Below are 22,702 nucleotides of genomic sequence, written 5' to 3' on the forward strand. Positions count from 1 at the left end.
TTGGAGCTACACGAGCTTCTGAGAAGCTGGATGGGCAGAAGGAGGGCCTCTCATGGATAATGAAGTATGCTGATCTCTAAAAGAGGGAGATCTCCCAAGGCTCAGGGCTGGGAGTGGAGTGGAGGCATGGTGGAGGCCTCCTGGCATCAGGTTCAGCTGGTAGGAAGGGAGGGCGGATGCACCTGTGGCTTGGGTTATGTTTTTTTTCTCCTCCTTGTCTCACACCCTGGGCTGATTCAACCTGGGCCTTGCTACTTGAAGGGAAAAATTCTTCTTCTGCCCTCAACGTCCTCCAGTGGGACTAAGGATTAAATTTACGTGAGACACATTAATGGGAGAAAAAAACCCAAACTTTTATTATGTGTGCAGGAAGGCCCAGTAATGAATTTGAGACCTAAAGTTTTTGTACTTAAAAAAAAAACTTTAATGTTTATTTTTTGAGAGAGAGAGAGAGCCAGAGCCAGAGCCAGAGCCAGAGCCAGAGAGAGACAGAGTGCAAGTGGGGTAGGGGTAGAGAGAGAGACAGAGACAGACACACAGAAACCGAAGCAGGCTCCAGGCTCTGCTGTCAGCACAGAGCTCAACACGGGTCCTGAACCCACGGACCTCAAGATCATGACCTGAGCAGAAGTTGAACACTTAACAGACTGAGCCACCCAGGCGCCCTTGGTTTTTATTCTTTTCAGACAAAGAGACAATAAATTTGTGAGGAATTGACAGGACAAAGAACATTTAACTTTGGGAGCTTAACTTTGGCCCCCACACATCCCTGCCCAACCAACTCCCTCCTGTGGGCTTCCCAAACATTCCTGAATTGGAGACTTACCTGAGGCTATTCTCTGAGACCTCTCCCAAGTTCTTTTCCTCTGCTGCCCCACTATCTTCCTGTGCCTGCCTGTAGCCACTGTCACGACCCCCACTCTGCTGTCCCCACCCTCCCAACCTCTACTGTTGCTGACAGGCCTCACTGTTAATACTGTGTCGAGAACCCTCTGGCTCCCAGACATGATGGCTCCCTTGCTCCTTCTCCTCCTTCTAAAGAACTTTCCACAAGCAATTAATTAACCTCATCACATCCTTTCTGTGGAGCCCAGTGCAGGGAGGGAGGGAAGGAAGAGAAGCGCCCTGTCTCTTGAAGACAGTCAGGGGGACAAGTGGCTACACAGGCAACTGCTGGGGGGATTCTCTCAGTGCTGCCACTCCCTCCCCACTTTGGAGTTGGATGCAGTGTGAGCCCAGCTCCAGTGAGGAGAGGGGGTCACCCCTTCTGCTCTCAGCCCTGGCTTAATCTCCAACTGCCTGACAAAGCCCTTTATCATTTGCTCCCTCCAGTTGCTCCCTCAAGTTGCTTTTTCTCATTCTTCCTCAGGCAACTACTGGAGTCAAAAATTAGGCACAAAGGGGTGGGGGGATTGCAGATGAGTGTAGAGGAACATCCTCAGGTGGCACTGGTGACCTTTCTCCTGGATGCTGTGCCTGCCCTACTGGTGCAGTGAATGACATGGAGATGCAGAAGTTCTGCATGCAAATGTGCCCAGGCATCCTGGCCACTCCACTGGCAGCATGTGGCCCCTGGAGCATGTGCAGTCTCATCTCGTCACCTAAGGGGTGGGACCCCACTAAGCTCTGGATGCACATAGTGTGTACAGCCGCACAGAGATTGGCCCTGGGCTAGGGCTCAGAGGAAAGACAGAGTGGGAGAGACACAAGGTGGGACATTAATTGTGCACCTACTGACACCAGGTCCTGAACTAGACATACTGTGCATGTTAGCTCATGTCATCCTCTGACTCCCTGGGAAGTTCTTAAAGAAACTAAAGTTTAATAATGCAGGAACTTGGCCCAAGATCACACAGTGAATAGGTTGTGAAACCAGAACTCAACCAAGACTTTTCTTATCTGAGCAGGACTTAAAAATGTAAATCATATAGTCCTGTACCCTTTCTAAATCACTCCCATGGCTTCCTGGTGCCTTCTGCATGAAATCCTTCTGCTTTCCATCGCTGGCATGACCTGCACCTCTGACCTCACCCCCGCCCGCCATGTGCTCACTCTCCTCTCAAAGCTCTTACACTTGTTGATCCCCTGTTTGGAACACTTACCCTCCAAATCTTCATGGGGTGGCTCTTTCTTATTCTTCAGGTCAGATACCACCTTCCTTCATTGAGAGGCCTTCCCTGACTACTCAGGCAACTGTGGCCTTCCTCAGTCCCTCTCTGTCCCTTCATCTCACTTTCTTTTCTTTAGAGCACAGAGCATCTGAAGTTATTTATATGTTAACTTGCTCCATGTGTGTTACCCACTAGAACGGAAGCTCCTTCCTTTCACCATTGTATCCCCAGGGCCTGGTGCTTAGTAAGTGCTCAATAAATGTTTGATGGACAAATGACCTCAGAAAAGCTTTCCTGGGCCACAAGGAGGCAGCTAGAGGAGGAAGGGGACCCACTAGGAAGAGAGCTTGGCCACTGGGCTGTAAACTATGATACTGGGTTGCAGACTGATCCCTAAGGCTCTCTCCATAGAAGAGAGTCCACCTGTCTGTCCATGAGATGACCTGGCTGCATTTCTCATAGGAAGTATGTGTAAACACAATTTTCTCAAACTTTGCACGAAGCCAGGTGGAAGAGACAAGGCTGCCTGCCATCTCTGGACCAGAGCTGGGTACCCTTAAGCTCCCTGCATGCTCCCAGCCTTTCCCGATCTTGGCCTAGGTTCAGGGCTGCTCAGGAGCCCACCCAGTCACCCCAGGGGGTTGTGGCAGGCATTGCCTGGTGGGAAGGGAGAGACTGCTGCTCAAAGAACCTGATCTTTTGCATTTGCTGACATTCTTGGATTTGGCATTTACAACCTCAGGGTTTTATTCCAAAGAGGCCTTTTGCATTTGATGTAAATATTATGGTGATGAGAGGCGACACCGAGAATACCCTGTAGGAAATGTAATTCCACCCCCACCAGGCTGGGAGCCTCTCCCTGCTGCTGCTTTGGGTTGTTATTCAGGGGATTGATTCCTCCCAGTTCTTGGGCTAACCCAGAAGTGGAGTGCCCCCTCCACTCACAGGCAGCAGGGTCTGGGAGTAGCGCATTAGTTATTTTTCCAATTTGCGGAGGCACTTTCATCCATCAATGTGGGAAGCAATCGGGGCAAGGCTGGAGCTGGTTCATGTTGCAGCCATTCTCTGGGTAGAGGAATGGCCCCTTCTGGAGGAGGCTGGGGCAGTCCTCAGCCTCAGAGGGGTGGGGTTGGGGGATCCAAGCCAGTAATGGGCACTATAGTTCCCCAAAGTCAGCTGTTCTCTCAGTCACTTCCTCAGTAAGTGTCAGTCACCACACTTCTCCCAACAGGGTTTAGTCTTGGATCTATGTGCCTTTCTACTCTCTATAGCATTGAAGACTCCCTCCAGCTGCAGTGGCCCTTGGTGCCATATTCCTACTTTCTTCCCAAACTCCTGGGGAAATGACATTTATAATCCTCATGTACAGTCATAGTGGTGAGCTAGGATCGGAGGGCTGTCCCCAAATGGCTTGCAAGGTGGAAGAACGAGATGACATTTCTACACTGACATCTCTCTGATAGGCTGTATGGCCAGGGACAAGTGATTGAATCTCTCTGAGCTTTGGTTTCCACACCCTTCAAATGAGGAAAATTATATCTATGATGTAGACCCAAAGAGAGAGTGCACATAAGGGGCCCTGCCCAGTGCTTGACATGAAGTGAATGCTCAGGAAATGTGGGCAGTTATTATTAGGTACAGAGGTGGTTATGAGGAATAGTATGGGCCAGGGGCCAGCTGCCAGCCTAGAAGTCCAGAGTTTACAGCTATGAACCTTATATCTATTGTGAACAGTCACTCAATAAACATCAGTTATTTGGATGTGTAATGAGTGCTTTTATCATCATCAGTAAGCCAGTGTAACCTAGAGCTCAGATTCTGGAGTCAGAGAAACAGAGTTCAAATCCCAGCCTGGCCTCTGAATATGGTAATTTTCAAAGTTTTGTTTTCTTCACATATAGAAGGGAATACTAACAGAAGCATGCCAAATGCGAAGACTGTGGTATAGCGTTTGGCATATAGCAAGCCCTTGATGAATCTGCAGTGTGGTGCAATGTGGAAGACTCCAGATTTAAGATCAGAAGGCCTGGGTTTAATGTATTTCCATCTCCTATTTACTGTCTTACCTTGGGCAAAGCACTTCACCCTGAAGTCTCTCTTTTCCCAACCTAAGGAAAAGGGATGTCACTTGGTTTTAGATTGCCATAAAAAAAGGCTTAATGTTTGCCATAAGAAGGATGCTCCACATCTGTATGGTGAGTGAATGAATGAATGAATGATGTGGAAGATTTTAGGATTTGGATTCAGAGAACTTGGATTGGCATCCCAGGTTTATCACTTACTTTCAGTGTGGTTTGGGACATATTACTTCACCGCATTGAAGTAAAAGGAAGGAAAAATTCTTCCTCTGCCCTCAAGGTCTTCCAGCTGGACTAAGGATTAAATTTACATGAGACTCATTAACAGGAAGAAAAATGAAAACTCTTATTACATGTGCAGGGAGGCCAAATAATGAATTTAAGACCTAAAGAAATGACAGAGGCAGGCAGTTTTTTATACTTTTCAGACAAAGAGACAATACATTTGTGAGGAGTTGATAGGAAAAAGAAAACTCCAATTTGGGAGCTTCAATTAGTAAAGAATTCTCGTCAGAATTTAGGCTGGGCTAGTAAATTGGAATAAGTTACAAGGGTTGTTTATGTAGTCTTCTCGGCTCTAAATTTCTCATCTCTGGTGGTAAGGATGTTTCTCTACCTCTACCGAGAGGGTACCTTTCACATGGGATATATATTTCTTGATTTCAGGGAGACAGAGGAGGGTCTGAGTGTCCTTCCTGCACTGACTATCTTGTAAGTAACTTTTATTTTGAATAGTTAGTATGCCAAAATAGCACATTTGGGGCAGCCTGCCTTTGGTCTACAGAACCTTGGGTTCTTTCAGTGTAAAACAAGATAATAGCTAACCCCCAGCATTATTGCAGAATAGACAGTTAATACTAAAATGCCTCATAAACCATAAGCGTTGTGCTCACTCTAGTTTAATATTACTTGGTGCAGAGCCCTAGGTGAGGAACTATAAGGGCTCCAAAGAGATGTGAAACCATTGGGCCTAGCCCTAGAAGAGCTGGCATAGATTTGGGGAAAGGAGGCACAAGGCAGGTGCAGAACTACACAGAGAGTTCAGCACATTCATTGATTGCACACATATTTACAATGTGCATTTACAATGCCTAGAGTCCTAGGCATGCTGTTATAGGTCTGTTGAAGGTTTTTGGTTAGGCCTGATGGAGAGCCTTGAAGGTCAGAGTAAGGCCCCTGGCTTGACTGTTCTGTGATAGAGGTCTCAGAAAGCTTATGTGCCATCTGTGCTCCTGAGTTCCCCTGTGGGGCAGGCCCCTGGCTCGCTGAGTCAATTTCCTCAGTCGCTCTCTGAGGGAGCAATGAGCAGAGTCCATTGTAGGGAGAGCATTTGAATCAACTATTCAGTAGGTGCCCCCCACAAAGGTCAGTGGCCTATCTGGCCACTGCAGCTGGTGGCCACAAAAGACCTGCCGAGAATCCAATATAATGGAGCGGCAAAGGCTCTAGCCGCTCTTCCCCAGGAGCGTGAGGGTGAGTTGCAAGGTGATTTCACTACTGTCGCATTCTCCCTTTAGACACAGGCTGTCCTCGAGGGCAAAAATAGCAGCTTCAGAGGCAGGAGAGTGTTGTGACATCATCCCCAGGTTCAGCCAGCAAACCCCTCTCCAGACAGCTGATCCTGCTTGCCCCGTTGGAGACCAGAGCCAAGGTCCTAGGGAATGATTTTGGTGGCTCTAGGCCCCTCCCAGCCCACTGGCTCCAGTTCTGGGCTCTGTTTATAAACAGAAATCCCTTAACGTGGTTTTTTACCTGGGTGGAGAGAAGTGCACTCAGCAGCCCTCTGTGGCTGGGCACATGCCCACCTCCAGGTCCCCAGGGCTAAGCATAGCAGACCTGCAGGGGCCTATAGTCTCTCTGGGCCAGAAGCACACAGGCTGGGCTGGAGACACTGAGGATGGCACCCAGCCTGGAGGCTGAGCTGAGGGGGAGGACATTCTGTAGTCCCTGGGAGGTAAGATGGAGGAAGGAGGAAGGGGGGGGTGTCCAGAGAGAATAGAGGAGTTTGTGCATTGTGCACAGTGTGTGTGTGTGTGTGTGTGTGTGTGTGTGTGTGTGTGTGTATGCACACTGCAGCTGAAGATGGCAGGAGTGGGAACTCCATAGTCTCTACTGATTAGAAGGGTTTTGAAATTGATAAATTACTTTGTATTGGGGCAAAATGATTTGACCAGATTTCAAATGTTTCAGAGAAGGGAAGCTTCTCTTGGGCCAACTATTGATTGCGTTTAATAGAGCTGGGACTTTCTCGCTTAAAAACAACAAAATAAACATCTGAGAGAAGACACTAATTCACCTCTTTCTTCCTTCCCTCTCTCCCTTCTAAGAACAGAAAAGGACCCAAACAAGGTTGGGGTGAGGCTGGTGGCAGTGGTGATGTCAGAGCCATGGAGTTACTCTGGGGCAGATTGATGGTGGGGGGCTCAGGAGAACAGGGGACCCTGAGTTGGTCCCATTCTTCACAGATTGATTTTTGCCAACAGACACTGTCGGAGTCTTTGATAAATCACTAACCCAGTGATGAATGCCCCGAGGCTGGGTGGGATGGGGGAAAGGATGCTGGTCTGGGAGGGAGTTCTAGAGGACAGGGGTGAGGATGGAGGGCTGGTGAGCAGAGAGAGCCAACTGACTTAAAGCTGAGTTCTAGAAATTCTGGAAGATACTCCCAGATTACTAATCCTGGCTTTATCTCTCAACAGGATTAGATCACAATCATTAACTCAACGGCACTTCAAAATTCATTTTTGTTCTGTCTCTCATCTGTCTCTTGCTGTCTGTCTCACTGTCTGCCCCTTTATCTGGCTTCCAAATGGACTCTGATGGTTTTCTCCCAGCAGAGGATTCCCTTGGGCCTGCTGGAAAATGGAAAGGAGTGTGGAGAAAGCTGGTAGCAAGTAGGTGGTTGGCAGTGGGCAGTAAGAGGAGAGGGGTGAGGCAGCCTCTTGAAATATGTAGAGGTGAGGGCCCTGGGGCCAGTAGAGAGAGGGAGGGGCTGGGGGAATGAAGATATGAGATTGCAGAGCAGCTCTGGCCAGAGAGAAGCCAGTTCCAGATGTCTTATTTCTCATGGAAGGAAAGATCAGTCATGTGGTTTTCCCATCCCTCTCCCCAAAGCAGTGAGAGCAGATACCTGCCTTGACTGGGCTGAAGAATAGCAGGAAGTGTGGAGAGGAAGAGACACCAACCCAGAGCCACAGAACTGATCTCTCATCATGGCCAGAGACTGCCTTGTAGACAGCCCAGCTTGCAGACCATGAGTCTGAATTAGTTCTGGATATGTGACTTGTCCTCACTTACCTTCTGGTTCCTCACCTATAAAATGGGATAATAGAACAGATTTTCATGAGGTTTATATTAATTAAGATGACATGTACAAAATGCTTAGAACAGGACCTGGCCGATAGTGAGCATTCAGTAAATGTTATCTGGGAACGTTCTTCTTCTCCCCAGTAGCAGTGCGGCAGAGTCTGAAGTCATGGAAACTCAAAATGTGTCAGCCACACTGGAGTCAAAGAGGGAGGGAGCTCCTGGCTTTACCTGAGGGTGGGGCAGTCTCCCCAAATTACTGATCCAAAGGCCAAGCCTGTTCTACATCCTGTCCCTACTGTCAGTGCTGATGTGCCATGGGCTGAGTCTCCACTGCTCTGTAAAGGCAACTGAAACTTAGTCCTTGAGATGCCTGCCAGGCTCCTAGCTGGCCGGCTGGCTTCTGCCCACACTCGTTGGGCTTGGCTCCTCCTTACCCCACCATCCAGGCTGCTGCTCCCAGGCTCCAAGCCCTGGCTCTGTCCGTGGTGCTAACACACAGCCCAGACTTGCCCACAATGCACAACTTCCCACCTCAACCATCCGCTCTTGTCCCCCAACTTTAACATCTCTGATGATCTCCCCAGTCACCAGGAATGAATTCTGAGCTCACGTTCTGGACCGCTGCCAGGAAGAAGGAAGCGGCGTTAGTATAAAGAATCACACAAAAGGCCGCAGGTAATTATGTCTCTTTTAAGCTGCTAACAGGATTGGCCGTTTGATAAATGGGAGGATTTGAGGCTGTTTTGTCACTGACAAGCTGTTGTAAGATCATATTGGAAGCTGAAGACAGTTTATCTTCATGTGTGTGGGGAAGAGAGGGGAATTCTCCGTGGATTTTACACCCTCTTCAAATTAATGTGATTTCATAGGCCGTCCTGTGCACGGGAGTGAGTGATCTTTATGACTCACCCCATGATTAGATTACCTGGCTCAGCAGCCACCTCCAGCCCCTCTGAGTGCCCTCTCCTTCCCTAGGCCCCTCCCTGCTCCCATTGCTCAGGCTCTCCCTCCACCTCCAGCTCCCCTCTGACCTCCTGTAGCCCTGGTCTCAGGGCCAGCTGCTGAGCAAGCCCACAGCTCAATTACTGCTGGCTAGCCTGAGAGGCAGAAGGATCTGGTTTCTTCCATTTCTCTGGAGGGAGCAGAAGAGCAGGAGGTGGGATGGGAAGAGGGAGGCAATAGGAGAGGGAGGGAGGGAAGCAGAGGAGGAGAGAATGAAGGAGACAAAGAGGGAGTCTTACCAGAGAAACAGAGCCAAGCCAAGGTAAAGAGAAGAAAGACAAGAGGAAAGAAAAAAAAAAAGTAGCAAAAGGATAGGAAAGGTTTTTTTCTTTCATTTTAAGAATGCTGTTCTCCACAAGAACTAAGATGGCCTCCTTCCCTAAACCCCTGAATTAAGCAGGTCCCCTGGGCACTTTCTTTGATAGCTATGTTTTATCATCTTCAGAGCAATTACCACTATTATTTTGTTTATTTATTTATTTACTTTTAAAATATTTGTCCTCACCCCTAAATTAGAAGACCCATAGGGCAGGATTCATGGCTGCTATGTTCTTCTCAGGACCCCAGCACCTAGCACCTAGTAGGTCTTTGCTAAATATTATTGACTGTGTGAGGTGAAAAGTCTGAAGGGCCAGGGCTGGCTTGTCCTCCTGGCAGGGATCCAGGATGGGATTGCCAAGGATTTCATCCCTGGCTGGATTTGAGGAGACATTTCTGGGGAAGGGAATGCTTCATTAGTTCTTTGGACAGAATTAGGTATCCTCCAAAAGAAAGCTTTTCAAAATGTGGTCCGTGATTCATTGCATCAGAGCCCCCTGGCAACATGCATCTTCACAAGTACTCCACATGATCTGATGCCGTGGGTCTGAAGTTCACACTTTGAGAAACACTATTCTGGGGAATGGGTGAACTGAAGGCTCCTGCTCCAGGGAGGTCTCGGCAGAGCCAGGGATCTAGGCTGCTGCTGCTGCTGTGTGTGTGTGTGTGTGTGTGTGCGCGCACACACACATGCACGTGTGGTTGTTGCACTACCTGCAAGGGGAATGAAGAAGCTAAATTCCATTATTTCCAGGAAGTTGCCACCTCATTCTACATATACACTGGGAGCTACTTCTTTGAGAGCCCCCAAGTTTAAAGGAAAAGCTCCCTTTCCTTTGGGGAGCCTACTGGGGACAATTCCCCCACCTGACCCAGGATCCTAGAGGAAGAGGAAGACAGCAACAGATGTGAGGAGGAGAAGGACCCCTCCCTGCCCCATGCTCAGGGGCCTCTGCTCCCTAACCCGTTGATGTTTCTTCAGCTGGTAAGTCATGCTTCATTTCCCAAGCAAACTGAGCAGACCACCCTCAAGCTCCAGGCCAGGCTCCCTGCCTCTTCATGAGACCTCTCCTAGACTTGTCAGCAATGTATGCTCCAGGATTGATTGACTGCCTCCCCAGCATATGCCCCCCTCCACACACACACACACACACACACGCGCGCGCGCGCGCACGTGCGCACACACTCCAAATGTCACAGCCCCGTCATACCAGACACAGGCATGGCCCACACAGGACACCTGAAACACAGCAGTAGGTTCTTGGAGGTAAAGGACAGTGTGCCTGAGCAGTGGAATAGCCTGGGTATGTTTATGCTGGACCTCCACCTGCGTCTGAGAACAGGGGGAGGAGTACAGAACACAAGGGCCAGCCAGTTTGAAAAGATAGCTCACTCTATGCCACTTCTGCCTAGTAAAATCAAGGCATGTAGATGGAACTAAGACCACCTTCCATTCATTCTACACTCCAGCAACTCTGGCCTTACTTCATGCCTCAAGCACTCCAGGCTCTCTTCTGCCTGAGTAGCACCCTTACTCATGCTGTTCCCTCTGCCTGCAATGCTCTTTTATACTCTTCCATCCCTTTCATCTGATAATCCTACCTCTCTTCCTTGCTGGACCTTTCCAGATGTCCTGGCTTTGTGCTACCACAGCTCTACATCCTCTACCACTTGCAACACTCAGCTCTCTTGTCATTATGTATTCAGTGTCTATCTTCCCCCCACTAGACTGTGAGCTCCCTGGTAGGGGGGACCATGCCTATCTTGTCTACTACCATATCCCTGGCACCACCACTCACAGTGCCTGGCATGTAGTGGACATTCAGCTGGGAAGACTGCGGCTTAAACAGAGCAACTTGTTCAATAAATGGCTCTTGAGCATCAGTGATGTGTCAAGCACAGTGGTAGACCCTGAAGATGCACTGGTAGACAAAAAGTCACTCTTCCTCCTCTCACAGAGGCTGCAATCTGGTGGAGAGATAGATAGTTGTCAAATAATCATACAAATACTGTATGCAACTGTGACAGGTGCTTTATAGAGGTTTGTGGTGGCAACAAGGGTACACAAAAGGGGGATTTTGTTGGGTTAAGTAGGTCAGGGAAATTCCTGAGAAGGCGGTATTTCTCTGAGATGGAGATGGGTGGGTGGAGCAACAGTAGAGGAAAAGGTGTTCTGGAGAGACAGAAAAGCATGTGTGAAGGCCCTGTGGTAGAAAGGAGCATGTATTCTACAAAGAACTAAAATCCAGAAGGTCTGGAATTGTGGGGTGAAGGGGGAGGCTGGACAGCAGGCAGAAGCCAAACCATGCAGGGCCTTGTCAGGTGAGGTAAGGGATTTTTTTTCTTCTTCTCAGAGCAAAGGGTTTAAATGCTGAAGAGTTTAAACAGCAGGGGGGCAGGCACAGGCAGCAGTGATATAATCAGAATTGCATTTTGAAAAGGTCACTCAGGCTTCAGTATGAAGAAGGAAGGGAGGGGCTTGAGTGAGGCAAAAAGACCAATAAGTAGTGCATTGCTGCCATCTGGGCTCAGACCACAAAGGTGCTAGTGGAGAACAAGAGAAGTAGTTTTTGAAAGACAGTTTTCAAGCAACAGCACAGGTTGGTGGCAAAACCAAGACTAAGTACCCATCGCCAGCCTTTGCACTTTCCTATAGCCATTGGCCTTTTTCTGGGCTGTCCAGTGGGCCACTGTTAAGGAGGGGTTCCCAGACTTCCCTCCAGAAGTATGCCTTGCTTTCTGACCCCCCAGATTCCCCTATTCTGTCCTGTGTTTCTCTGGTGGTGCTCATATGTGTCCTCTTTCTGGTTGGAAGACTCTTACTGGATACCCATCTAAGAGGTGGATTTCTCTTTTAGCCCCAGGTGCTTTGCATTCTGGGAACTGTAGTTCTGCAGCAGGAATGCTGGGTCTGCTCCTGACTGTGGGTCTGGCAGGCAGCCTGGTTGCCATGGCAGCAGCTGGGCTGGAGCCACCGAACCATTTCATCCACAGCTCTGCTAGCTCTGAGAGCCTCCCAGCAAGAAGGCTTGGGCTCTGGGGAGGAGGAGGAGGGAGGAAAGGAAAAGAAGGGAAGGGAGGGAGGGTAGGACCTCATGGACATTCCCCAGAGGCCTGGGTTAAGCCTCACCCTGCTCTGGGGCTTGTGGACTGAATTGGAGAGAAGTCACCAGCTCATCCTCAGAGCAGGACTCTCCAGCCACTGGGAGCCAGTTCTACTGCTCCGTTCTTGTCAGTCAATCAGACCCTGTAATTCAGCTCTGTGAATGCAGAAGTCTGCACCAGACACAGAGAAAGGAGGGAACAGCTCCTTCCCCAGGGAAACATGGAGCCTGGGTAGAAAGGCAGGAAAGTCCAAAATAATTACCTAGGAAGGAAAATGTCCTGCCCATTTTTCTCCACAATAACTCCAGAATCCATTCCCTTCTCTCTGCCCCTTGGCCACGGTCCTGGTTCATTCTATCCCCCCAAGAGAAGGCTTTCTAAGACACAAATCTAGTCCTGTCACACCCCTGCTTAAAATTCTTCAATGGCTCCCCTTTGCCCACGACTGGATCAAGTCCAAGCTCTCTAGTAGGACCATTCATGGCCTCGCAAATGCTGGCCGGAGGCTCACTGTCCAGTTTCTCCTCCTGCCTCCCTTCTGCTCTAGTCATACACAAGTTTTCTCCTTCCACTTTCATAGCCCCTGCCTTTGCACATGCTCTCCTGCCTAAAATACCCTTCCCTTCCTCTTCCAGCCTCTGAAAAGACCCAATCCAGCCAAAACACCTCCTCCTCTGTGAAGTGTTCCAAAATCTTTCCCCACCTTAAATTCTTAAGGGGAAGAATTAATGGCCTGGTGCTCTGAGCTCCCAGAGCACTTTGTACATCCCTCTCAAGCACTTATCACCCATGTTGTGATTACTGTCTCTGTAGCTGCCTGCTTCTCTCTTTCTCTTTCTCTCTCTCTCTCTCTCTCTCTCTCTCTCTCTCTCTCTCTCTCTCTCACACACACACACACACACACACACATGCACGCACGCACGCATGCACACACACACATATGAGCCATCCTGAGGGTCCGAGTGCTCAGCACAGTGTCTGGCACAAGGTTGGCACTCAATAAATGGTAAATGAGATTGACTTCACCAAAGGAAGGCTATTAGAGCCTTCACCACTCTCCCATTCTCTCCCTTCCTGGGCTCTCTGCCTTTCCTGGGCCCCTTCCCCCACCTGCTCCTCCTACAGGGCTGCATACCTCACACACAACAGCAGACTGGCAGGCCCTATTGAGTGGTGCCTTCTAGTCTGGGCAAGGGTGGCATGGCACCTGCATATGGAGGCTGCAAGCCTCCGCATGTCACTAGGAATGTACATCAAGTCACACCTAGGTCTCCAGAGAGGAGGTACCCCTGTCTTAAATGGAGTCATGATTTATGGACCCAGCTCCTGGAACTGAAAAAAACAATTAGGCTTCCCTGCTTCTCCATCTGGCAGCAAGATAATTCCAGGAAAGTCCTTCCCCCTGGGCAGAGGCTCCCTCTGCCTTGCCTTCAGCCCTGAGGCTTTTCCATCCGACCCCCCCACCCCACCTCTGTCACCTTACTCCCTGGTCAGTAGTCCAAGCTTCCTGGGCTAGCTTTCCTTGCATTAAAATCCTGACTCCACCATGTAACATCTGGGAAGCTTTTTCCAGGTTTCCATCCTCTGTCTCATTTTCCCACCATATTAAGAGGATAAAAAAATAACCTGCCTAGATCATTCATTCATTGGTGTTCATCCATCGTCTGTCTGTCCATCTGTCCACCCATCCATTTACATATTCCCATGCATGAAGATTTATTAGGTGCCTACTGTGGGCCAAGTACTGAGTTAATCACTAAGGATGTAGAAGTGTATCAGGAAGACATGATCTCTGCACTCAAGGATCTTATAGTCTGTATGGGGAAGACCAGCTGCAAATTGTTCTAGGGTGGAAATGCAGACTATCAAGTAATGTTCAGGCCTGATCTGGGACCTCAGTATTTATTTCCTCAGTGACTGTGCACCTGTGATATGGCAAGTATGGAGGATAAGCACAAATGCAGACAGGCCCTCCCTTCACTATTCTCAGTGCAAACAGAGACAGACACAGCACAGAGAGGACACAGCCTCACCGTATACTACAAGTAGGAGAGGGCCAGGAAAGTCTGTGAACTCTGCAGTTGAAAACAGGGGACCCAGACTCCCCAAGGCCCTAGGGAGGAGTCCCTGAGATGGGAGGTGGGGTCCTTTCACCGGTAAAGGTGAAAATGAATGGGCAGAGCCTTAGTAGCACTAATTGGGCCAAGGCAAGAAGCAGCCTTGCCTGGGTAGGGTGTAGGAATGATGAAGCAACGGGCTCCCACAGAGGAGGTTGAGAGATGGCAGGAGTGCTGGCTACTTTGGGGCTGGAGAGATTGGCAGGTTCCCAGAGCACATGGAGACTACTGTCAGCCCACGCTCTGCCATTCAGCAAGACCTTTATTTTCTCTCTTCTGGAAGAGCCTGGTCCAGGTGTCAATGAAGTGAGGGGGTGGGGAGGACAGAGGCCTGCATGGTGCTGGCTCAAACTGTTCTCCATAGTGTAGCCCCTAATGCCAAGCCCACAGTCCTGAACAGCTCCCCAGGCCCTCCCTCTTCTCTGGCTGCTGGAAATCAGTGTCTTGACTCAAAGGGGTACAGGCTCCAAGCTCGGAGGAAGATAGAAAGTAAGAGGGAATGAGGAATAGGGTGGGTGAGTGGACATCCATCAGTGACCCTCAGTGTTTCCAGAGAAAAAACCACCAGCTTGCTCTGTGAGTCTGGGTCTCAGTTCCTCCAACTATAAAACGGTGGGGTTGGGCTCACTGTAAGGGCTCTTTGGCTTCTGCTCCTGAGAAATGGTAGAGGGTGACTCTGCCTCTACTAAGAGACCTAAATCAGCATTTGTTGACATTTCCCAGGATGCCCTAGGTGCTGGTGACATTTCAGAGACTTGATCCCTGAGGGGGCTGGAAGATACAGAGCTGACCCCATGGCCCCTGCTCCAGGCCCAGATGAGCTTAGGCCACAGCCCCACCCCTTGCCCCGGCCTGAGACAAGCCTCTCATTCCAAACAGCAGCAAAATATAATTTTCTGGGGTTGGTCCTGAGATGGCAGGAGCACTGAGATCCCTCTTTGAAAATGCTGACTAGAGGGCAACTCTGGGCCCAGAGCTTTCCTTACTAAGCCTCAATGTCTACATCTGTAAAATGGAGCCCATAATCCCTGCCTCCTTCACAGAATAGTTGTGGGGGCTCCAGTGAGAAAAAGGAAGTGTTTCATAAACTGTGGGTTGTTGTGCAAGTGTAAAGGACTCTGATGAGGACATTAAGCCCTAGAGTGGGCACAGTGGGGGGGTGGGGGGATGGAGTGTGGAAGGGGTTAACTGGGTGAAGGGGCTGGAGGAACCAGGTGAGATTCCGGCAAGTTCATGGGCTGGAGAGAGCTGCTTGGTGGGTAGAGGCCAGCAGAGGAGACCCAGGGAACTTCTGATGCCCTGGTTAATGCTGACAGATGGCTATAGAACTGTCAGCAGCGTCAGTATCAGCCCACATAAGGCAGAGACTCTCTTGCTAGTTAAAACTTGAGACTCTTTAGTCTCAAGATGGAGGAAGACCAGCTTGAGAGGCTAGATCAGGGTGATTGTAAAGTGCTCAGAATTTAGGGTCATAAGAACTAATCCTGGCTTCATTGATCACTAACTCTTTGGCCTTAGGCAACTACTTTACCTCTTGGGGTCTCATTTTCTTCACCTGTAAAATGGGGGGAACGGTAGTAATAATGTATACTTTGCAGGTTTGTTGGGAGGATCAAAGAAGCTAATTTTAGTACATGCTACCACATGGCCCATGCTAAGCTGCCTCATTGGCACTATTGTTAGTGGCATGGAGTAGGGTTGGGCCTTTCCATTTCTGGTCAGACTAGTTTACAGAGAGGGGAATCCCTTTCCTCACAGATTTTCATTTAAATGTGTACGAGGCACCTAATGTGCACCTGACTCAGTGTGATAGGAAAGACGACAAAAACTTGACTACTAGACAGATTCCTAGTTTGTTGATTGTGTGAGCTTGAGGGACTTTCCCAATCTGAAATTCAGTTTTCTCATCTTTAAAAATCCATAATCAGGGGCGCCTGGGTGGCTCAGTTGGTTACGCGTTCGACTTCAGCTCAGGTCATGATCTCATGGTTCGTGAGTTCGAGCCCCACATCGGGCTTTCTGCTGTCAGTGCAGAGACCTCTTTGGGTCCTCTGTCCACTCTTTCTCTGCCCCTCCCCCACTCTCTCTCTCTCTCAAAACAAACATTGAAAAAAATTTTTAATCCATAATCAGGCAAAGATTATGGACTAGCATTAAAAAACATTAGGAGAATGGTTGTTGGGGAAATCAACATCTGTTTGGAGCCAGGGTAACCCACAAATGTTATTTTCTAGAAACAAGGTGGGAAGAAAATCATAACTATCATCAGCTGGTGTCTCTCTGAGTGTTTCTAATGGTGGAAAGATTAATATTATGTGTCTTCTGACATGATGCAAAGTGAAGTAAATGACATTACCTCACATGTAGAAACATTTAACTTGAATTATTCTAGCCCTTAGATCTAACTTCTGGTTTACAGGAAGTAAACCAGCACAAGGAAGTAACCAGACACTCGAAGAAGGGAAATTCTATAGGGAAACTGATCTGAATGTTTCATAGGTCAGTGGCCAGAAAAAAAAAAAGCGGGGAGAATGCATCATCTTAAAGAATTTAATGCAGGGGCGCCTGGGTGGCGCAGTCGGTTAAGCGTCCGACTTCAGCCAGGTCACGATCTCGCTGTCCGTGAGTTCGAGCCCCGCGTCAGGCTCTGGGCTGATGGCTCGGAGCCTGGAGCCTGTTTCCGATTCTGTGTCTCCCTCTCTTTCTGACCCTCCCCCGTTCATGCTCTGTCTCTCTCTGTCCCAAAAATAAATAAAAAAAAAACAAAAACAAAAAACGTTGAAAAAAAAAATTAAAAAAAAAAAAAAAAAAGAATTTAATGCACATAATGATCAGATGCCATGTGTGACCCTAAACTGGGTTCTGACCAATTGTAAAGAATTTGGGGGGGGGTCAATTGGGGATCAAATGGGATATTAAAAGGTCAGGTACAGGAAGAGGATTCTCTAAGGAGAATCCCTTTCAAGACTCCATCTCTGGTTCTAGCATCCGCAGAGCCCGGTAAGGCTGGAGAGGAGAGAAAAAAGTCTGTCCCAGTCTGATAGGGGGATGGGGTAGAGACATGATGTGTGCTGGGGGGGCCCTCTAGTACAGGTAGAGGTGCAGTGGTGAGGGAGGGAGCTGGAAGAGGAAAGCCTTCTAGGGACTTCAAGCCATTGAGGTGGTCCCCTACAGCTGGAGAGGAGATCCTGTGTGCATGTGGGGGATAGTGTGTGTGTGTGTGTGTGTGTGTGTGTGTGTGTGTGTGTGTATAGCACCCCATTATCCCCAGCTCCACCCTCAGAGCCTGTTGGGCTTCTTGCTCATTAGGCCGACATCTCCTGCTTAATAAAAAATACATGAATAAATAAATAATAACAGCCATAACCTAGAGGAAACCGCTTTCCACTCTTTTCTGTTTCCCTAGCTCCTTCCTCCCAGGAGCTGTCCTTGGGGGCTCCCAGGCTGGGTCTGTCTGTAAATGCCTTCCCTCCCTTCCCCTAGTGCTATAGGCACCCCTCCTTTCAGGAGGGGACTGGGGGTGGTGTTTTTTAGGGTGACTGAACTGGCCTTCTGTGCCCCAGTCTGCTCCTGGAGAAGCAGGGGATGAGAGAAGTCTGGAAAGAGGTCTTCTCTCTCAGCTTTCAGGAAGAAGGCAGCAACAGCTGAGCCTTTAGGACCAGTACTAGCAGTGGTTGCCAACCCACAGCTACCCCAAGTCAGGGAGGGGCCAAGGACAGAGGGTGAAAGAAGGAACTGGAAGGTGGCACAACTAGAGTTTCAGGGTCAAACAGGAGCTGGAATTTGCATAAGGTGGGGGAGGGGTCTTGACCCACACCCAACTATCAAGAGAGAAGATAACCTTCCTCAGAAGGAACAATAGTCACTTTTTTTCTCCTGTCAGTCTCATGGTGATCCCTTTCTCTGTCCTTACGTGTCTCACACGCTCTGTCTCTATTTGTCTCTCCACTGCCTTCTCTTCCACTTTTATTTCCTTCCTTACCGGGGTCAGTATGCCTTGGAGATGTTGGCCAGGAGTGACCAACAAAGTGACTCCTCAAAGCTACGAAGAAGCAAGCCTGCCCCCAGACCTGGTGGTTCAGGACCATGGAGAGCATCCTACATAGGTAAGGCCCTCTCCCAAAAGAATTGGATTGCCAGGAGAGAGTAGGAGAGAGCTGGTGAGGTGGAAGTAAGGGAGAGATAGTGGAGGGAAAGGCACAGACAAAAGTGAGGCTTATTCCCAGCCTGGCCCTCCTAGCCTGGGTGACTCTGAACTGGGACTCAGAAATACTGCTACCCTGGACCAAAGGCCCCCCACTACCACATCAAAAAGAATGGGAGGGGGGAGGACAGCCTGGGCTCTGGGGTGTGAGATTCTGGAGGACAGGTCTTGCTGGGATGTTCTGGGAACCTTTGTACGTAGAGTACAAAGCTAAACAAATGAATAGATTAGGGTTTGAGGTATTTTTTTTTAATTTTTTAATTGTGGTAAAGTACTTGTACATTTACCATCTTAACCATTTTTAAGTATACAGTTCAGTGATATTAAATACATTCAGATCATATTTTTTTCAAGCGAATGGAATTGCCCTTAGGCAGACTTTGGGAGGCTGTGTAGGTATGTTATGTGTAGATGAGAGAAGGGCATAGTTACAACCCCTACAGGTGAGGGGTGCCCAAAGGTAGGGAAAGTAGGAGGTACGGACCAGGACCAGGACCTATTAGGCCTGTTCATTCTGGCAGCTGCAGGGTGGGTGTGAGGGGTCAGGAAGAGACTTCCCTGGCCCCAGCTCAGAACTAATGGGACCCAGGAGTCTCCTCTTCCACCTAGCAGTTCCCTCTGGATGGAGCCAGGAGCCAGATTTCAGAAGCAATCCAGATGTTCAGGGGAGATACAGGGAAGTGGAGCAGATGGGGCCTGGGATTCCTGAGGGGGCTGAGGGGAGGAGGCCAGCAGCTGGAGGGTGTGCTAGGACACGTGCTAGAGCTGAGGCTGGCTCCAACATGTGCCAGGGCATGTGCCACATGGTGTGCCTAGGACATAGTACTTGGGTAGAGTGCAGCCTAGGTCAGGTGGCCCTTTGTGCTTTCTCTATACTGGCTACTAAGATCTGTCCTGAGCTGCCTCTAGCTGTGGCAGGGCCTGAGGGGTAAAACCTCTCTGCCACATGCTGTACCAGGGTACAGAAGTGAGGAAGACAGACCCTGCCCTGCCTGTGGGGAGCTTAGCCTTTCTTCCGATGTACAACTTTGGCTTGGACACGCAGGACTCACCTGTCCTCCCTGAGTCCAGAGTGTCCACTTTTTTAAAAAATATGAAATTTATTGTCAAATTGGTTTCCATACAACACCCAGTGCCCATCCCAACAGGTGCCCTCCTCAATACACATCACCCACCCACTCCTCCCTCCCACTCCCCATCATCCCTTTCTCAACCGGTTCTCACTTTTCAAGAGTCTCTTATGTTTTGGCTCCCCAGAGTGGCCACTTTTTATGGACTCAGGAGGAAAGCCTGCTAAGAGGCCTGAGTGAGACAACCCAAGCTGTTTGTCATCTACCCCAGGAGGCTGCAGCTCATCTTCCCACCCAGAGCCTCGGTCCCTGGCCCTGTCATCCCTGCAGGTCACTGCAGTTTCTGTGGATCTGGGAAAAGGGTGGACCAAGGAAAATAATCTGGAACTGGTGTTTGCTCCTGCCTGCCCTGAGAACTTGAGGGCCCAGAGGCTTTTACTACCCACCCTCACTTTGCTATATGTGGCTATGGTCACCTCACCATCCTCACACTAGCCTGGTCATGACAATGGTCATGAGCCCCATTTAGTAGATAAGCAAAATAAGGTGCAGAGAAGTAAAACCACTTGTTGAAGGCATACCTCTTCAACAAAGCCAGGATTCGAACCTAAGTTTGCATGATTTTTTCCCCCTAAAATTCCACCTCTAGGCAAGTGGGTAACATTGGCTGTGCACACTAACCAGCTGTGTGGCTCTGGACAAATAAGTGCCTTTTCCTTGCTGGACCTCCATTTTCCTATTTATAAAATGAAAAGGTGTATTTTGAAGAAGGGGGCCAGTGAGGACAGACTGTGATCAGAGGGTACTCTGACTGAGGGCAAGGCAGTGAACAGTTTCCTGGGGGGAAACTGCCAGACCCTGGGGGGCACCCCAAGATGTCAAAATGCTCAGCAGGTGTGGGCTCCTCTGTAGGCTATAGTGATGGGATTGGGGTGGAGTCTGGGGGAGGCCAGGCACTGAAACCAAATCCTGCCTGCTGGGGAGGGAGAGCAGAGGGAGGTCTGGGGTAGAGAGTAGGGCTGGTTGGGCAGGCCAAAGCCAAGCAGGCAGAGCCAGGCAGGCAGAGCAGAATGAGGCTCAAAGCTCTAGGGCTTTACAAATGGATTTTGCTGAAATGGAAATTTCCACCCATCCCTGAAATGAGCCTGGCAGTGAAGCCAGGTCTGGTAGGGCTGCAGCAGCTGGGGATGTGGACAGGGACAAAAGCCAAACTGTCAAAACTCCTCAGACCTACCCACCCCTCCCCTTGTTACCCGTATTCCTCTCCCTCCACTCCTCTCCCCTGCTCAGGTCCTCTGGATCCTCAGGAATCTTCAGAATCCTCACACCTTTGTGTACCTTTCTCACTTTCTCCCTCAACCACTTTGTGCCCCTTACACCCCTGCACACCTGACACGCCCTCCCCCTCCCACTCGTTCTCACACTGCCTTTTCACCCCTCACACCCCTCACGCCTCCCCACCCTCCACCTCACACACCCACACCTGACACTCTCTCCACCTCCTACTTTATCCTCATACTGCCCTTTCACCCCTCACCTCCTCTCCTTCCCTTACCTGGGCTCATACCACTCCCCCATACACCCTCTCCCATACCTGACACACCCCTCACCTCCTGTTTCACTCCTTGCACTTCACTGCTCCTGGGCTTACACCCTTCACTCCTCACACACTTTTTCCCTCCACTCCTCACCCCTTCCTCACACCACTTTCTGGAACCCTCTCCTGCTCCTGACACCCCATCACCCCTGGTTTCACTCCTCTCACCTACTTATTGCCCTCCATCAGTAACCATGAGGGCCAAATATCTCCTGGTGAAGAGCGGGGTGCTACACCCAGGACTCCTGAGGGCTGCTGTGTGAATGAGCAGGCCAAGGCTTGCCAGGCCCTTGCCTCACACACAGGAAGTGCCCCATGTAAGTGTTGATCTTGTTTGTTGCCATGTTTGTAGCTAATTGATACTTTGTGCCAGGCCCTTTGCCCCACAGTGCTGGGTGGGAGTGTGTGTGTGGGGAGCATATGTGCCATGTCAGGAGAGCTGGTGAAAATACCAAAAACTGTTCTGGGGAGGGGCCAGGGATAAATCTGATCGAGCAGGTCCCTAGGGCTCGAGTAATGGTAGAAGTGCTAACTAGACTACTGGGAAATGTGAGCCACGCCCATCATTAAAGAGGTGCCCGCTAACATGTGGCGGTGGGGCTCTCCCTCCGCAGCTCCCACCTCCAGACAAACCAGAGGGAGACACTCTAACCTGGGCATGCTTTCCTCCCTAGGCCACTGCACTGGGGTGTGGAGGGCAGGGAGGGAGAGGGGATGCTGCCTTCCTATCACCAAGAAGTTCTCACAGAAGTTGAGAGGAAGAGGACAGGGGACTGCCTGAGATGGGGAGGGTCTCTGGAGAGTCCCCCTCCTGGGTGAGTGAGGAAAATGGAGGGAAACAGAATACAGGAGCCAAATGTAGGAGGCAGAAGGGATGTGGGGCTTGACTTGCTGTGCATTCTTTTGTGGAACTTCTTGTTCCAAGCACTCAAGGCCTAGGTGGGAATGGGGGACTGGCCTGGCACCTCACAAAGTTGTGATGCCAGGAGAGTCTGGGACCCCCATGACTGCAGAGAATGAGTGCCTTCTGGCAAGTGGAGAACAGGGGACAAGTTGTTGGGGCAGCATTCAGTGAGGAAGGTCCTGAGGGCTGGATGAATGGGGACTACCAGTCAGAGAGCCAGCCCCAGGACCCAGTGTGAACCTGAGAGGGTGGGCGAGAGGGGAATCTGGCCAGAGATGGGAGTCTGGAGGCATGCAGGGGCATGTGTGGAGGGACTCCCCCAGGGCAGGGGCCGTGGAGCACAGCCACATGCCCTCCTCCTCTAATCACATGTTGACATATTACTCATTATTAATTAAATAGGAGCTCTGAGTTACTCTAGGCCTCCTCCTGTGACAGTCCCAAGTGCTGGGCACCAGGCTGCGAGCCTAGGCTGGGCAGGACCACTGGATGGAAAGAAAGGGCTGGGGATGGGATTAGAGGTGGTAGGTGAAGGGAGACACACAGGGGCAGTCTTTGTCCATTTCAATGACAAGTGACCCTGAGTCTGGGGTCTGGGGTCTGAGGGCAAGGGTCAGGAACAAGGAGCCTACACATTGGGGGAGCTGAGGAAGGGTGGAGAGTTGTCAAGGCCAGAGGAGGTATGGAGAGGCCAGGGGTGGGCTGTGTCTCCAGTAAGGGGAACATGTGCTGCACCAAGGGGGGCGGCCTGTGAGCGAGGCCACACAGGCTTTGCACTTGTGGGGTTGGTCTTCTGAAACTGGGTCTGTGTCACTGCTGTCAGGAACACCCAGTGCTGCGGGGGAGGGGAGGAAACACGGTGGATTGAATTACCTTTCAAGTCTAAA

At 50.0% G+C, this 22,702-nt stretch overlaps 1 long non-coding RNA gene across 7 annotated transcripts in view; it reads left to right on the forward strand.

Moving 5' to 3' along the window:
- Positions 1-19,907, forward strand: part of LOC122238590 — a 54,924-nt gene extending 35,017 nt beyond the window's left edge. For 3 of the 7 annotated variants that reach the window (XR_006217569.1, XR_006217567.1, XR_006217568.1), the window contains exons 4-8: positions 4,856-4,900; positions 8,083-8,173; positions 9,573-9,803; positions 18,032-18,146; positions 19,502-19,907. This is a non-coding gene — a long non-coding RNA (uncharacterized LOC122238590). Of the gene's footprint in view, positions 1-4,855; positions 4,901-7,026; positions 7,084-8,082; positions 8,174-9,572; positions 9,804-18,031; positions 18,147-19,501 lie in introns of all 7 variants that reach the window. The other 4 variants (XR_006217576.1, XR_006217575.1, XR_006217577.1 and 1 more) reach the window with 2 other exon arrangements.
- Positions 19,908-22,702: the final 2,795 nt, after the last annotated feature.

This window comes from Panthera tigris, chromosome A1 (assembly GCF_018350195.1).
Source record: "Panthera tigris isolate Pti1 chromosome A1, P.tigris_Pti1_mat1.1, whole genome shotgun sequence".
Classification (NCBI taxonomy): domain Eukaryota; kingdom Metazoa; phylum Chordata; class Mammalia; order Carnivora; family Felidae; genus Panthera; species Panthera tigris.